Source organism: Acinonyx jubatus, chromosome A1 (assembly GCF_027475565.1).
Source record: "Acinonyx jubatus isolate Ajub_Pintada_27869175 chromosome A1, VMU_Ajub_asm_v1.0, whole genome shotgun sequence".
Classification (NCBI taxonomy): domain Eukaryota; kingdom Metazoa; phylum Chordata; class Mammalia; order Carnivora; family Felidae; genus Acinonyx; species Acinonyx jubatus.
The window spans coordinates 189,731,310-189,750,670 of NC_069380.1; positions in this window are offsets into that span (position 1 = coordinate 189,731,310).

Consider the following 19,361-nt stretch of genomic DNA (forward strand, 5'->3'; position numbering starts at 1 on the left):
CTAGGTCTGAATTCCCGTTTTAGCACTTGCTAGCAGTGGTCAAATAATTCCACTTTTCTTCAAGGATGAGCTATCATCCTATCTCCCTTCGTGGGCCATTGTGGGAAGTCAGTGAGATAAAGGGATACAGGTACTGAATCAGTCTTTTCCTTCCCCCTCCACTTACAAATAAAGGCTGAAACTTGACAGTGACCCATTGTAATTCAATTCAGAGTGCTTTACACACCACCTCTGCCTAAAGGTGGAAAATGTCCACTGTCTCAGCATGAACCTCATGCTGACATCACTTATTCTTCTGAAAGATCAGACAGAGAGCAATGTCAACTTCTTTAGCTGAGACTCTAAAAGGAGTTTGCAGGCAACGTCTCTTCAGGAATTCTAACTTTTCCCAAGGCTGAGAGAAGCAATCGTTGGAACTAATGGCAATATCTACTCAAAGCCTCCTCAGGGCTTAATCTCAAAAGCCTGGCTCAGAAAAGGCTTCAGAGAGATATATCCTATGAAGCTTTGAACCAAGGGACACACCTCTCCCTAAACAGATAAAGGCAATGGTTTTCCCAACTTCAACATGCATGGGACTCCTGGGAAAGCTTCTGTAGGTCTGGGGTAGGGACCATGAATCTGTATTTCTAACAAGTTCCCAGGTAATTCTGATGTGGTCAGTGGGAGACCATTCTCTGAGAACCAGTAGATTAATGAAAAACACAGTTCAATACAAGGGCCAAGAGGAACAGTAAAGTAAGAGGGATTTGCGTCTGTAACTCATTCTCCCTAGGGTACACTTACAGCTATCTTACAGGACAGAATGCAAGGATCTTTGGCACACTTGCTCAAGAACACGTCTTACATTTATTAATACTCATCATTGCCATTAGAATGGCAAATGTTTTAAGGCTGGTGCCCAGGGAATTTCAGGCCTCAATGGGAAGAGTTTCTCCTCTATCCCCCCAAATACCACTCCATACAAACCACCCGGCCAGGACCAGGGAAGCTATTTGTCCTCTAAATTCTACATACACATTTCCTCCTACCCATGCTCTGGAGTTTAAGATTGTGCCCCCAGCTCACTCTCATCCCTTCTGTGGACTGGTCCCTTCTTCCAGACTCAGCAGGGCAAGGCAGCCACTGAACCAGTCATCTGCCAGCTCTCAAGAGTTATCTCATCTAGAAAAGAACCCCAGTCCATGGGACAGGGTGGGAGCCGTCTGGCACTACTCACCACCATTTCTTATTAGACCAGGAATGACCAGACCTGGCCCAGGCCAATCAGATTCACTCCTGGGAATGTGAAATCAAGATTCAGAGGCATCTAGTCAATATCTGAAATTAGCTAGACTGATAATTATGAGGTAGCCCAAATTCACCAGATAGCCCGAGGAGAAGAAACTAACCCACAGCAGAAAAAACAACAAAGTAACTATGCCCAGGTGGAAAGCGGACAAGCCTGACCAGGTGGCATTCAAGACCCCGATTTTATCTCTTCCTGAGACCTTCCTCACGCCCACCCGTGGGTTCCATGTGACATTTGGCACCTTTACATTAATTGCCCTTTTCTATTTAAGTTAGCTCCAGTCAGAATTACTCAACCAACTATTGGCTGAGCGCCTAAGCTGAGCCAGGGGCTGCCCTTGGTGCTGGAGAGATGGCAGTATACACAACAGACCCATTCCTGATCCCACGGATCTGACCTACAAACACTTTGTTATCTGCAACGCAGGACCTGTAGTGTAGCCCCTACACTTGCCCCATTATAGGGAAATGTTCACACAGAAAAAAAAGTTATCAGAAAACATACACAGTTTATTGAATATCTACTATGTGCCAGGGACCCTGCTAAGAGGTTTACATGCACCTGCTGTCAATGAGGCAGGTACAATTATCATCTCCAGTTGCTCAAGGACACGCAGGATTCACAACTAGGTAGTCTGAATCTTCAGAGCCACTAAGAGATAAGAGAGAGAGAAAGATCCAGAACAAACACAGACACTGAGGGAAGGTGTGTGCACATGTGTGCATGCACACACACACACACACACACACAGAATTCAGGCCAGCTACACGAGCACAGACTCAGGCATCCTGTTGTTCTTTGTCAGGTGCTGGCCTCTGCTTCATTTCCACCCTACAAAGAGACAAAAATCAACCCCTCCCTCTTCTGAAATAACCTTGAGGAATAGCTGGGCTCTGTAATACTTTAATTGGACAAGAGCCTGCCAAATGTGCCCTCCCAAGAGCAGCAGGGATGCATTTCCACCTGCCCTGGATTGCATATGAATGCTCTTAAGAAATTCCAGAGAATCATTTGGAATGCTTTCCACCAGCAGGTCAGCACTTACCCACTGGATGCCTCCCTGGGAGCCCCATTCAGGTTCCCTTTCAGTTCTGACCCAGTCTGCTCCTTGCAGATCCAGGAGAGCTGGAAGCAGCTCTGGTGGGCAGGAGTCTGGATCTCTCTGCCAACAGCCCCTCCCGGCTCAGGGTGGTGAGCAAAGCACGCAAGCATGGCCAAGGCTTTAAGCCCTGCTGAGCCTGGAGAGGACATGGGATTCTAAGAGGCAAATGTGGGAAGGTAGAGAGCAAAGAACCACTGTGTGCAACTCAGCATGCTCGTCTGTAAAGCTGGGATCCTCATACTGTCCTGCCTAGAAACCGATGTCATTTATCAAGCATGGGCAATGTGCTAAACACGTTTGCATATTATTTTAAAGATTTATTTTTATTTTTATTTATTTTTGAGAGAGAAACAGAGAATGAGCAGGGGAGGAGCAGAGAGAGACGGGGACACAGAATCCGAAACAGGCTCCAGGCTCTGAGCCGTCAGCACAGAGCCGGATGTGGGGCTCGAACTCACGGACTGTGAGATCAGGACCTGAGCTGATGCTGGATGCTTAACTGACTGAGCCACCCAGGTGCCCCTGTTTGCATATTATGTTAAAGAACCCTAGTAGGTAGAGATGACAGTCCCATTTTAATAAGTGACAAAACTGAGGTTCCAAAAGATACAACTGTTTAAAAAAAAAAAAGAAAAGAAAGAAAGATAGAGCTGGTTCACACAGCTAGTCCTGGTTCACATAACCAGCAAAGGCAGAATGGTCATGTTCCAAATTCCACCCTCTTAGCTGCAGGCTGGCTTCCCTTGACTTGTGTTTAAGAGAATAAAAGTGGCAGTGAAAGAGGAAAGGGCAAAGCCACCGACAGGTCTTCATCTTCATTATGTGCCTGGCAGCAGCCCCGCCTGATCTGGCTGGAACTTGGCTTCCTCACCTCCCCCCCCACCCCCTGCCTACCCCGCCACCCCTGAATTATCTCCTAACCCAGCTGCAGACTTCTTGGAACCATTTTCAGAAACCTAAGACAAGAGGCTTAACCCCGGAACACCTCAGATGCCACCCAGTCCAGCAAGTTCACAGAGCTCTGGAACAAAGGCGCTGACAAATCCATATCCCATCATCGTGGCTAGAGATTTTTAAAAACAGAAATCTAAGATGTGCAGAGAGAATTGGCAAGAGGTATCAAAGTTTAGGCTTCAAATGCTTCTTGAAGGAACAATAGGAAATGTCTGCCTTAAAGCCCCTAAAGGTGGAGATTTATGATAAATTTGGGGAAACCTCTTTGAAATCCTTTGTCTGCCATCGTCCCTGCTGCCAAGAATCACCTCACACTTTCCATTTCCTGTTTTCTGCTTGGCTCTCACACAGCTTCAGGGTGAGCAGTCTCTCCATTTGTCTGTCCTGAATTCTCAAGGTTCTCCGCACAAGAAAACAAAAACAGCCAAATACTATCTGCTCCTCTATGGAGAAATAAATCCTCGTAGACAGGTCAGAGAAACAGAAAGATACGCTCTATGTTTTTCCTGATTGCCTTTTTTATTTTCTGTCCAGTTTTTATTGAGATATAATTGACATGCAGCACAGGATATGTTTAAGGTGTGCAGCATACTGATTTGAGTTACATATATTGTGAAATGATTACGTTGATAAGTTTAGTTAACATCCATCACCCCCTATAGACACAAAAAGGGCGAGAGAGAGAGCAAGAGCGAGAGAGAGAGAGAGAGAGCGAGCAAGCAAGCGAAATGCTTTTTCCCTTGTGTTAAGAACTCCTAGGATTTACTCTAACAACTTTCAAGTACACCCACAGAGTGTTGACCATAGCCATCATGTTGTACTACTACTTATTTATCTTATAGCCAAGAATGTGTACCTTTCAACAACCTCCATCCAATTCCCCCTCTGACCGCCTGCCTAGAAAGACATGCTTCGATCTTACATCACATCCGGCATGTTTCCAGTTACAGAAGAGACAATCAACATCTCAGAGCTAACAGTGGCTCACATGTCAGCTGGGATCTCTCCATACTTGTCATCCTGAGAAGTCAGAATGTAAGCTCGGTTAGGGCAGGCATTTTGCCCTTTTTTTTTCTCACTGCTGTATCCTCAGTGCCTGGAGTAGTGCATTATCATTCTGCATCAAATATTTTTGAATAAATAAGATTGCCTCAATGCACACACACACACACACACACACACACACACACCATCAGCAGCAACAGCAGCAGCATCTGAGGTAGGCAGACTTATCACCTGGCCCCAATGATTCCCACTTCCTAGTATTCCAGCTCTTGAACGATTATGCAAATATGTGAGATGATAGAGGTGTTCATGAACTAGATACGGGGAACCTTTCACAATGTACATGTATATCAAATCATCACAACATACACCTACAATATCTTACAACTTTATGTGTTAATTATACCTCAAGAAAGCTGAAATTCAAAAAACATGTTAATGTAAAGTTTTAACTTAGAAAAACACAGCTTATTTTTGCCCTCCCTTTATTGTCTCACTTCCCCACTCCCCTACTGGTGCTTCCTAGAATCACCTCCTAAATAAACTACATGCCTTCAAACTATTGCCTCAAGGCCTCTTTCTAGGGGAGTACAAATTAAGACAACGTCTTTGTTCTTAAAAACCCTTGTGTACTCCACTTCAAGAAAATTCCAACTCACTCACTCCAGCTTTATGCCATCTCTTGGCTTCCTTTCCTTCTCCCCCTTTGTGGAAGAGATGACTAGCTGTTCTCAATACTTGTTCTCTCTCCCTCCTCACTTCCAGAACCCCTGGTTTTTACCTGGGCACATGATCTAAGTAAGGACACACTTTCCAGCCTCCCTGGCAATGGGGTGCAGCCATCTTCGCTCTGGCCAATGAGATATAAGAGGAAATAGTTTGTTCATGGTCCCTGAGGAATATCCATATTGGGAGAGATGCATTCTCCTCTGCCCTTTCTACTTCCTGCTGGCTAGAGTGTGGGTATCATGACTGGAACTCCAAGAGTCACTGGGAACAAGAGGCAATCCTGAAACAAGATGGAAGGAGCATAGATATCTGACCATACCACCTAACTGCAACCATTTACACATGAGAGAAATACCTTTCTACCTTGTTTAAATGGCTATTATTTTTATTTTCTATTACTTGCTGCTAACCCTAATCCAAACTGTGATGGCCTCTGAAATCTCACCCCCACCCATTCCTATTAAATCTAAATGTAAAACAGTTTATGCATCTTCTTCGGTGACCGATAACCTTAGAATGTCATGTCTCCTGTCAAATGGTTTTCCAGCATATTTCCCTAAAGTAAGATGAGGAACAATGGCACCAACTAAAAAGATATTTCACCTCCCAACATAATCATAATAATTTTACCACCCTACATGACATTTATTCTAGATACTGTGCCCAGTGCTTACATGATTAACTCATCTTCATGAATCCGTATTTTCAGTGTGTAAAAATAACAACTTAACATGTCTTTCCTTTATAAGCTGTATGTCAGTATATGGAATAGTTGATGAAGGAACATTTTCATTAAACAAGAATTTCAGTTACTAAACTGTGGAGAAATTTGGAATTGGAATATCACCATTTTGCTCTCCCTAATGAATTATGGATCTATGCAATGATTTTCAATGGCTACTGAAATCATAGAGAAACAAAGAAAGAAAGAGGGACGCCTGGGTGGCTCAGTCGGTTGAGCTTCCGACTTTGGCTCAGGTCATGATCTCACACCCTGTGAGTTCAAGCCCCACGTCGAGCTCTGTGCTGACAGCTCAGAGTCTGGAGCCTGCTTCAGATTCTGTGTCTCCCTCTCTCTCTGACCTTCCCCCATTCATGCTCTGTCTCTCTCTGTCTCAAAAATAAATAAACATGAAAGAAAGAAAGAAAGAAAGAAAGAAAGAAAGAAAGAAAGAAAGAAAGAGAAAAAGAAAGAAAGAAACCACACTTACTTTCCTCCCAACAGAAGAACACAGCACCTATGAGAGTCTTGCAAAAGCAAGACAAATATGAATGTAATCGTGCCTCCTACTCTTGATTCACAGGAAATACAGGGACAGAAGAACATGTTAAATGATGCCACAGGGACACAATCAGCAAAATCCAGAGTGGATACCAGAAAATAACCTGGTTTCATCAACAAAACATTGCAAAGAAAAAAATGTGATAATGGAGGGGTGTACAGATGAAAATAAACTTAAGGAACTGATGTCAGTGAGTAGCAGAATGAGAACCTCCACAAATTTTCTCCATAAAAGCAGTGAGAAAGAACAGTGGCAAAATTGTCAAAATCACCTGCAAATTAGCCAAAGGCTTACAGCAATCTAGGGGAGATTTATTCGGCATAAATGATTGAATCTCATTAAGAACAGTGAGCTTTGTGGTATTTTAACTTGCCCTTGTCCCATCCCCTCTGCCCAGCTCAGCAATGCCTAAAAAACAGTGGTGAAAGCAGCAACCTAGCAGCCACAGAAGAGGGTAGCATGGAGTTGGAGCTCCTTCAAAGTCTCATTTTCAGAGAATTATCACTATTTGACCTATCTTCTGGTTCCTTGGAAGACTCCACTTGAAAGTAGGAGCATGTCTTTCTTTGATCTGACTTGGAGCCTGACTTTTCCCCAGGGGCATCTGTGGAACACAGTTGTTTAACATCACAGCTGTTGAGGTGGGGGAGGTGGGAGAGTATAGATAATGTTTAAGGCAAACAATAAGCTAACCAAAAGCTTAAAAGGGAAAAATAAGAAATGAGATGTCCATAATTGGCTTTGAAGAGCTCTAAAACATTGCTGCAAATTTACAGAGTTGTGTGTGTGCTGAAAAAAGACCTGAAAATGTCGTAGGTTCTCATCTCTGGCTAATACTGAGGCTCTACTCAAGCAGGAAGATAAGGCTAAGGAAAGCTTTAAACTTCCTGGCTCAGGACTGAACATGTGCCCCAACACAAACACAGAGACCCTCAGAAAAGACTGGGCAACTTATTGGTTCCAGAAATTTAAGGAGATCTCTATCCGATTATTAGCTGACCACTAAGCTAATCAAACAGAAACATCAGTGGCCAAACATGACAAAGAATACAAAGTGTACAGAATTAGTTCTCTCCCCAAATATACTAAACAAACAACAAATGGCAGCAATAACAAATCTTCCTATGGGAAGGAAAGAGAATCTGATTTTAAGTGTCCTGTTTTCAACAACAAAAAAATTATGAAACATGTAAATAAGTAAGAAAATATGGCCCCAACATAGGGGAAAAAAATCAATCAATAAAAACTGTCCAAGGAAGCCCAGATATTGGATTTACTAGATAAAAACTTCAAACCAGGTATTCTAAACATATTCAAACAACTAAAGTAAATTACATTTAAATAATAAGGAAAGGAAAGTGAGATGACATCTTACCTAATAAAGAATATTGATAAAGAGATAGAGATTATTTTTTAAGAGAATGAGGTATAAATTCTGGGGTTAAAAAAATACAATAATTTAAATGAAAAATTTACTAGAGCACTCAACAGCAAATGCAAGCTGCCAAAAGACATAATCAGTGAACTTGAAGATAGGTAATTGAGATTATCCAGTCTGAAGAATGGAGAGAAAAAAAAAGACAAAAATAAAAACTCAGAGAACCCTGGTACTCCATCAAACATACCAGTACATGCATAATGGGAAAGAAACAGAGGCAGAAAGAGTATTTGAAAAAACAATGGTCAAAAACTTCCCAAATTTTATGAAAAATATTAATCTACAAATCCAAAAGTCTCAGCAAATTCCAAATAGGATGAACTCAGAGAGATCCATATCTAAACAAATCATAATCAATGTCCAAAGATAAAGAAAGAGTCTTTGAAAGTAATAGGAAGGAAGCAACTTGCATGCACAAGAGGTTCTCAGTCATATTAATAGCTGGCCTCTCGATTGAAACCAGGGAAGCCAGAAGGCAGCGGGATAACATAAACAAAGTGCCGAAAGGAAGCCCATTAAACAAGAATTCTATGTTCAGTAAATCTATCCTTCAAAAATAAAGGCATTCCCTGATAAATAGGAACAGAGAATCTGTTGCTAGCAGACCCACTCTACAAGAAATACCAAAGGGAATCCTTCGGGCTGAAATGAAAAGATTCAACAGCAACTCAAATTCACATGAAGAAATAAAGAACGTCACTAAAAGTAACTCCGTAGGTAAATATAAAAGACAGATAAAAGGATTTTTTGTTTGTAATTTCTTCTTTCTTCTCTCTGACTTAAAATACAACCACATAAAGTAATAATTATAAATCTGTGTAATTGAGCATACAATTTATAAGGATTTAACTTGTGTGACAATAACAGCACAAACGAGGAGGGAGTGAATGGAGCTACAAAGGAGCAAAGTTTTTGTATACTATTGAAATTAAGTTGGTATTAATCCAAACTAGGTTGTTATAAATTAAGATATTAATTATAATCTCCAGGAAACCACTGAGAAAATAACTCAAAAATATAATATAATAAAATAAAGAACAAGGGAACTAAAAAGTTACTCTAGGAAATGTCTGTATTTAACACGAAAGGTAATAACAAAGGAACAAAGGAACAAAAAAACACAAGACATATAGAAAACAAATAGTGAAATTGCAGACATAAATCCCACCTTCTCAGTCATTGAATTAAATATAAATTGATTAAACACTCCAACTAAAAGGCAGAGACCGGCAGAGTAGATTTTTTTTAATGATCCAACTATATGCTGCTTACAAGAGATTCACTTCAGATTCAAAAACACAAATTGGTTGAAAATAAAAGGACTGTAAAAGATATTTCATGCAAATCGTAGCCAAAAGGCAGTTAGAGTGGCTGTCCTAATTATAATGTTATATTTTACATATATAATGTATAATTATATTGTAAATATATATACACACGCCTATTTATACATAGGCATGTGTATGTTGAAATGTGTGTATATTCCATATATATACACATATATATATACATATACATACATATATATACATATGTACATATACATAAATATATACATATACATACATATATATACATACACACATGAATAGAAATCAGGGAAATGTGAACACAGACTGGATATTTGGTGATATTAAGGAATTATTGTTAATTTTTTAGATGTGATAAGGGTATTGTAGTTATGCCTAAAAAGAAAGACTTCTTTTAGAGGCACATTCTGCAATTGTTCGAGATAACTTTATATTATGTGTATAATGTACTTCAAAAAATTTGGAAGAATGTGGTGAAATATGAGGGCTAGATGAAACAAGATTAGTCATGAGTGGGTAATTCATGTTTCTGGGAATGAGTCCATGGATGTCAATGTTATTAGTCTATCTCTTATGTGTATATTCATATTTTTCCATAATAAAAGACTAAAAAAGAAAGGACCAAAAAGATTAATATTTGTCAATCCACTCAAACATTTCTTGAGCATTGGCAATGAGCAAATCACTGGTATTAACAGGCTCTCAAAGAGGCACAGATAAAAATAGAGACAAAGCATTACAGACAAAGAGTGGAAGATATATCGTACCAGGGACCCAAACGCAGGACTGTGAGTTAGCAAAAGAGAGATTATTGCTGATGGGGGACAAGGGCAAGCCTTAAGTCATAGAATATTCAAGCACCAAGAGTCTTTATCAAACCCTCTTATTTATACCTGAAAAACCTGAGCTTCGAAGACGAATTCACTTTTCTCATTTACCACAGCAACATTCGAAGAGTTCGGATTTATTTTCTTCTGGAGCTAACATTCACTGAGAGCTTATTCCTCATGGCACCTTGCTAAGAACTTCACATGTATTATTTTATTTAATCCTCACAATGTATTCCATTATTATCCCGTTTTGCAGAGGAAGAAACAGAGGCTCAGGGAGGTTAAGTGACTCACCCAATTTGACACAGCCAGGAAGTGGCAGGGTTGGGTCTCCACCTGGGATGTCTGTCTTCATAATGTTCTCTCTTCCCGCCATAATGGGATTTAACCCAGAATTCCTTTCACTCCTCTGTGCTGGATTATGCTGTAATACAATGTACAGAGAGAGAAAAAAAAAAAAAACCAGATATTTCAGCTATAGGAAATAAAGATTAAACTAACACTAATACTTTGTCCTACAGGACTTTTTAGAACTGACAAATGTGTACCTTGAGAGAAGCTTATCGCATTAATAATTTTATGTCACTAAACCACGGTGGTATTTATATAAATGCACAAAATTTGCCTACCATAACCATTTTCCAGACAGTGTTCTCTGATACTTCTAGTTTTCTGCACCTGACAACACAAGAGTCAGTTACTTCAGCCCTGCCAAGGGTCAATGAGCCCTCCTCCAGCAGTTCTTCCCCCCCTCCCCCCCCAGCTGGACTATAGTGTGGAACGCTGCAGAGACCAAGGCTCTCTTTCCTCCTCTCAGAGAGGCTCAGTGGCATCATGGAAAACTGGCTTGCCATCCCCAGCTCTGGCACTACTCTTCACATCACCGAGAGTAAGTCATGCAAGCTGGACCTCAGTTTCCCCATCCATCACATAAAAGAGGTTAAACCACTGGGCTCCTGGGTAAGGCAGTTGGTTGAGCATCTGATTCTTGATTTTGGCTCAGGTCATGATCCCAGGGTCATGGAATCAAGCCCCATGTCAGACTCCATGCTGAATATGGAGGCTGTTTGAGATTCTCTCTCTCTTTCCCTCTGCCCATCTCCCCTGCTCATGCTCACTCTCTCGCTCTCTCTCTCTCTCTCTCTGTCTCTAGGAAAATTTTTTTAAAAAAGAAAAAAAAAAGAAGTTAAACTACATGAGCTCTAAAAACTCATTCTTCTCTAAATGTGATAATGTGATACACACACACACACACACACACACACACACACACACACAATGGAATATTACTCGGCCATCAAAAAGAATGAAATCTTGCCATTTGCAACCACGTGGATGGAGCTGGAATGTATTATGCTAAGCAAAACTAGTCAATCAGAGAAAGACAAAACCATATGATTTCACTCATATGTGGAATTTAAGAAACAAAACACATGAACAAATGGGAAGGAGAGGAAGAGAAGAGAGGTAAACAAACCACAAAAGACACTTAATGATGGAGAACAAACTGGATTGATAGAGGGAGGTGAGTGGGAGATGGGCTGGGTGGGTGATGGGTACTAAGGAGGGCACTTGTGATGAGCACTGGGTGTTATAATGTAAGTGATGAATCACTGACTTCTAACCCTGAAACCAATATTGCACTGTATGTTAACTAATTAAAATTTAAATTAAAAAAAAAACCTCATTCTTCTCTGACAAGGCATAATTCCATGAAGTAAAACAGATATTTCTGTGTTATATCAGTGGGGTCAGGGAGGGGAAAAGAGGCTTTAAAAAAATCTCTATTAACAGAAACAAACTCTAGAAACCAAATATAAAACAGAAAATTTTATATACAGATATAGATATAAAATAAATATACATATATTTAATTCACTATAGAGTGTTAGGATGCAGCATTATTTTATGCCATTATTGGATTCGGAATATCAGACTCAAGTTTGTAGCCCAGCTTTGCCAATCACTAGATATGACTTTATTGATTATAATAACAGTTATTAATAGCCATTGAGTACTACCTATATGTCACAAATTCAACACTCTACTATTCCCTCTGTAACACATCACTTAAGCCTCAGTTACCATATCTACAATAATGCTGAATGAGATCACACATAATACACCAATCGCAACATTACAGATTCTCAGCACTTTTTAAAATCATATCATGTTATTTTAAACAACATATAAGCTTGTTAAGGATAATCAGTCCATCATCATGCAAGCTAATGCAAAGTTTGCAGCCACGTACTGTGGAAATAAATCTATTCAAATATGTTTGTCTTTACTTTTCCTGGAAACTACCATTTGTAAATGTCATATCTTTTAGGTTGTTTGTTCCAACAGCAATAATGGTAGTAAGTGTATTATTTCCTTACTTTTCCTATTATTATTCCAAAACTATTTCTAACAAATTCAGGAAGCTCATCAAGAGATGCCACAAAGGGCAAATGGGAAAAATAACATCTGTGAGACAGGTATGTTCTATTGAAAAGCTAAAGCCAAAAACTAAAGAACTTAAAATTAGAGACTTGTTTACTGGGCATTCAAGTGTTAATGAAGCTTTCCAACACCACATGGCTATGCTCCTTCATTTGGATTTCACTATTTTTAGTGATTCAACTACAGATTCAGAAAAGCACTTAGAGATCAAACAGTTCAATACCCTTCCAGTTCCAATCCCTGTGTTCAGAAGCAAAAAATGAGAGCCCAAAGAATCAGTCAACTATCAGCTGTTGTACACTTATCATTATTTGCTAACCTCTGTGTAGGTTCTTGGGATACCTCGTGAACAAAATAAACAGAATCTCTGTCCTCATGGCACGCGCATTCTGGAGGGGAGAAATGATTTGTCCAGGCAACACTTAAGGCCAGTGGCAAAGCTGGGCCACCCAACATCCAAGACCCTGAATAGCCAAAGCAATCTTGAAAAAGAAAACAAAACAGGAGGTATCACAATTGCAGACTTCAAGTTATACTACAAAGCTTTAGTAATCAAAACAGTAAGGTAGTGGCACAAAAATAGGCACATAGATCAATAGAACAGAACAGAAAACCTGAAATAAACCCATTACTATATGGTCAATTAATCTTCAACAAAGCAGGAAAGAACATCCAGTGGAAAAAAGACAGTCTCTTCAACAAATGGTATTGGGAAAACTGAACAGCTACATACAAAAGAAAGAAACTGGACCACTTTCTTACACCATATACAAAAATAAACTCAAAATGGATCAGAGACTTAAATGTGAGACCTGAAGTCATAAAAATCCTAGAAGAGAGCACAGGCAGCAATTTCATCAGACGTAGCAAAATTTTTCTAAGTATATCTCCTGTAGCAAGGGAAATAAAAGCAAAAATAAACTATTGGAACTACATCAAAATAGAAAGCTTTTGCACAGTGAAGGAAACAATCAACAAAACTAAAAGGCGACCTATTGAATAGGAGAAGATATTTGCAAATGACATGTTCAATAAAGGGTTAGTATCCAAAATATATAAAGAATTGATACAACTCAATACACTCACACAAAAACAAATAATATAATTTAAAAATGGGCATAAGACATGAACAGACATTTCTCCAAACAAGATATACAGATGGCCAACACACACAATGAAAGATGCTCAACATCCTTCATCATCAGGGAAATGCAAATCAAAACTTTAAGATATTGCCTCACAACTGTCAGAATGTCTAAAATCAAAAACAGTTAACAAAGATAAATACCATATGATTTCACTTGAATGTAGAATTTAAGAAACAAAACAAACAGGCAAAGGGGAAAAAAAGAGAGAGAGAGAGAGAGAGCAAGAAACAGACTCTTAATCACAGAGAACAATTGGATGGTTACCAGAGGGAAGCGGGGTGGAGGGTATAGGTTAAATGGGTGATAGGGATTAAAAAGTGCACTTGTCATAATGAGCACAGGGTGATGTATGGAACTGTTGAATTACTATATTGTACACCTGAAACTAATACAACACTGTATGTTTGCAAACGGAAATTTAAGTAGAAACTTAAAACACACATAAAGAAGAAACAAGTGTTGGTGAGGATGTGGAGAAAAGGAGAAATCTCTTGCACTGCTGGTGGGAATGCAAACTGGTGTAGCCACTCTGGAAAACAGTATGGAGTTTCTTCAAAAAGCTAAAAACAGAACTACCCTGTAATCCAGTAATTGCACTATGGAGTATTTACCCCAAAAATACAAAAACACCAATTCAAAGGGATACATGCACCCCTATGTTCATTGAGGCATTATATACAATAGCCAAATTACAGAAGTAGCCCAAGTATCCATCAATAGATAAATGAATAAAGAAGATGTGGTATATACAGATAATGAAACATTATTCAACCATAAAAAACAATGAAATCTTACCATTTGCAACAACATGGTTGGATTTAGACAGTATAATGCTAAGCAAAATAAGTCAGTCAGAGAAAGACAAATACTATATGATTTCATTCCTATGTAGAATTTGAGGGGGGGGGGGACAAGCAAAGGAAAAAGAGCGAGAGATAAACCAAGAAGCAAACTCTTAACTATAGAAAACAAACAGATAGTAACCAGAGGAGAGATGGGAGAGAGTATGGGTGAAATAGGTGATGGGGACTAAAGAGTACAATTACCATGATGAGGACTGTGTAATATACAGAATTGCTGAATCACTATATTGTACACCTGAAACTAATATAATACTGTATGTTAACACTGGAATCAAAATTAAAAACTTAATTAAAAAAATTTCAGGTCACATTCCCAAGGCCATATAGATGACTGTAATAAAATCTGATCTTTTGACAATTATTCCAGTGATTTTATGTTCCTTGAAGACCTGAACCACATGTTTTCCATCCATGGGCCCTTCCTTTACAGAATTGATCACAGTGTCTGACCCCTGAAGAGGCAGTGGAAAATCTAATTATTAAGAATTATCATTGACAATGTAGGATAGACCACAAGCTAGGTCACAAACATGTCTTAAATTTAAGAAGATTAAAATCATACCAAGTATCTTTTCTGACGACCATGGAATGAAGCCAGAAGAAATGAATAAATTCCTAGAAACATACAACCAACCAAGACTAAACCATAAAGAAATAGAAAGTCTGAACAATCCTATCAATACTATGGAGATTGACTCAGTAACTAAAAACCTCCCAAAAAACAAAAGCCCAGGACCAGACGGCTTCACTCATGAATTATACCAAACACTTAAAGAAGAATTAATGACAATCCTTATACTCTTCAAAAAAAAAAAAAAAAAAACTGAAGATGAGGAAACACTTCCTAACTCATTTTATGAGGTATGTAGGTATTATCCTTATACCAAAGGCAGCCAAAGACACCCCAAGAAAACTACAGACCAGTATCTCTGATGAATATAAATGCAAAAATCCTTAACACAATCCTAGCAAACCAAGTCTAAAAGCACATTAGAAGGATCTAACACATGACAAAGTGGGATTTACCCCTGGGATGGAAGGATGATTCAACATGCAAATAAAAATTAATGCAATATACCACATTAACTGAATAAAGAATAAAAATCACATGATCATCGCCATGGATGGAGAAAAAAGCATTTGACAAAATTGAACACTCTTTTATGATAAAAACTCTCAACTAACTAGGATTAGAAGGAAAGTACCTCAACAGAATAAAGAACATATATGAAAAGCCCACAGCTAACATCATATTCAATGGTTAAAAAGTGAAAGCTTTTCTTCAAAGATCAGGAACAAAGCAAGGATGCCCACTCTCACCCCTTCTACTCAATATAGTGCTAGAAGTCCCAGCTATAGCAGTTAGTCAAGAAAAATAAATAAAAGGCATACAAAGAGGAAAGGAAGAAGTGAAATTGTCCCTGTTTGCAAATAACATAATCCTATATAATAGAGACCCTAAAGATGCTACCAAAGAACAATCCTAACCAATAAACAAATTAAATAAAGCTGAAGGATACAAAAAAAAAAAAAATAGTTGTGTTTGTATACAATAACAACAAATTATCTGAACAGGAAATTAAGGAAACAGCCTCATTATTTACAATAGCACCAAAATGAATAAAACATATAGGAATTAACTAAATAAAGACTTGTACACTAAAGAAAGAAATTAAAGAAGACACAAACAAATGGAAATATGTCTACTGTTAATGGATAAGAAGACTTAATGTTGATAATGCATCCATACTACACCAAGCAATCTACAGATTCAATGTAATTTCTACCAAAATCCCAAAGGCAGTCTTTATGGTAGTAGAAAGCCAATTCTAAAATTCATATGGAACCACAAAAGACCAGGAATAGCTAAATCAATATCAACAAACATAACAAAGCTGGAGGCATCACAATTCCAGATTTTGAAGTATATTACAAAGCTGCTGTAATCAAAACAATATGGTACTGGAATAAAGATAGACCTATAGGCCAATGGAACAAAATGAGAACCCAGAAATAAATCCATGTACATGTCAAATGATTTTCAGCAAGGATGCCAGGAATATACAATGGAGAAAGGCTGTTAAGAAAATTGGATATCCACATGCAAAAGAATGAAATTGGACCCTTACCTTACATCACAAACAATAGTCAATTTAAAATGTATTAAAGATTTAAACATAAGACCAGAAACTATAAAACTCCTGGAAGAAAACATAGGAGAAAAACCTTGCTACATTAGTCTTACCAGTGATTTCATGGGTATGACACAAAAGCATAGGCAATAAAAGTAAAAATAGACAAGACTAAAAAGCTTCTGAACAGCAAAGGAAACAATAACAGAGTGGAAAAGGCAATGGAATGGGAGAAAATTCGTTATAAGCCCTATATGTGATAGGGAGTTAATCTTCAAAATATATTAAGAATTCCTAAAACTCAATAGTGTAAAAAAAAAAAACCTAAGCCAATTAAAAAATGGGGTAAGGAAGAATAGACATGTCTCCAAAAAAAAACATACAAATGGCTAACAGATAAAAGAAAAAATGATCATTGTCACTAATCATCAGGGAAATGCAAATCAAAACCACAATGAGATATCATCAGCTTACACCTCTCAGGACAGTTACTATCAAAAGAAATAAAAAGCTAACAGTGTTGGTGAAGATGTGAAGAAATTGTATAAGAAACTTATACACTGTTTGTGGGAATGCAAAATGGTACAGCTGCTATGGAAAATAGTATGGAGTTTTCTCAAAATATTAAAAATAGAACTACCAAAAGATCCAGCAATCCCACTTCTGGGTATTTATCCAAAAGAATTGAAGTCAGGATCTCAAAGAGATATTAGCACTCCTATGTTCATTTGCAGCGTTATTCATAATAACCAAGATGTGGAAACAACCTAAATGTCCATGGATAAAGAAGATGTGATATACACCTACAATGGTTAATTTGGCCTTAAAAAACGAAGTTCTGACACATGCTACAACATGGATGAAACTTGAAAAGGTTATCGTAAGTGAAATAGGCCAGTCACCAAAAAACAAATCCTGCATGATTCCACCTACATGAGGTACTGAAAATAGTCAAACTCATAGAATCAAAGAGTGGAATCATGGCTGCCAGGAGCTGGGAAAAGGGAGAAGCCAGGAGTTACTGCTAATCAATGGGCATACAGTTTCAATCAAGCAAAATAAATTAATTCTAGAAATCTGCTGTACAACACTGTACCTATAGTGAACAATCCTGTATTATACATTTTAAACTTTGTTAAAAGAGCAGATCTCATGTTAAGTGTTTCTTACCACAATAAAATTTTTTGAAAATGGTAAAATTTTAAAAATTAAGAAATTATTATTATTTTTAATAAATAAAAACAATTGTTTTAAGAAAGGAGCTTTGGAACCAGAAGGTTCAAATCCCACCCCTGCCACTCACTGACAGGAACTTTGGGTGGGTTTCTTCATAAATTTCTTCATCTTACTAAAAGGGTATTAGTTCCCACCTCCACAGAGGTCAGGAGGATTAAGTGAGAGATTGCTGTAGAGGTCAGTACAATATTGGCATTTTGCATGTAGCATTTCCAGACCAAGGTCCCCTCGCCATACCCCCAGAAATGGCAAAGGCTGAAGGAAGCACAGCTTCTTCACAGCTCCTCATAAAGTGCAGGTGTATCAAACCAGGGGCTCCAAAGACCCAGATGCTCAGACTGGTCCCCACCTAGAGGGGAGGCACTCACAATCCCATTCAAAGTCCCTGAAAGTCTTCACCCCCACTTCTGTTCAATTCCTAATCTGCTCTCAACCCCCATGGGTTCCTGCAGCTTCACTCCGTTTTACACGCTGCTGGTGGGTCACGTGTGAATAGCTCTAGATGCTGCTAATCCTTAGTTTGCATATGAACAAAAGAAATGCTTCTAGTTCAGGACTAAAACCTCACAAGAAACAAGCCAGGGGCTGATGAAGGAGAGCAGCCTGACAGCAGGGCGAGTAAATAGCCTAACAGTATTAATAGAACTGCGAGAACAATAGGAGATACCATAACACTCCCACAAACTGAGAAATAAACAAAGCCCCAAACCAAGAGTACCACAGACTGGATGACAGAAGGATGGAAAACGCTGCCTACAAATCAATCCCCAGTCTTTGTTCTGTTTTCCAAGTCATTTAGCACAGGGACATGTGCTACACTGGACCTTCTAACAGGAGAGCCACTTCCAAATACTTTGGACAATTCGTGAGTGCTACCTATCGTAGTTTATGACCTCTACCAGGGAAAAGCTTGGTGCTGCCCTTCAAAAGGCACCACTTCTTAAAACCTTCATTCATTCAGCAAATATTTACTAGACTCTCTGTCGGGCACTGAGCTAGTTCCTGAATATGCAGCAGCGAAGAACACAGGAGTTTGGATTCCATCCTCTGGAGAAGTTATATGCTAGTGGCAAAGACAGACAAAAGCAAGTAGACAAAGAAATAAACACTAATTGCAGTAAGTTCGAGCAAGGAAAAAGGAGGAGCTGACGTGGAGAATAATCGTAAAGTCTGAGGAAAGAAGAGGGAGCATTTTAGCTGAGCCTCAAAGAACAAGAAAGGAAAGCCCTTAAAAGAGATGTAGCATCGTGTAATTCCAAGTATATAAAATATCCAGAAAGGCATATCTGTAGATGCAGAAAGTACACTGAGGGTTGGCTGGGGCTGAGGGTGGGAATAAGGAGGGAGTGTAAATGAGCCTGAGGTTTCTTTCTGGAGTGATGGGAAATGTTCTAAAATTAGATTGTGACTGTGATCGCACAACTCTGTAAATACATTTAAATCATTGAACAGTATATTTTATTTAATTTTTTAATGTTCATTTATTGTTTTTGAAATATGAAATTTATTGTCAAATTAGTTTCCATACAACACCCAGTGCTCATCCCAACAGGTGCCCTCCTCAATGCCCGTCACCCCCCCCACCCCCCATCAAC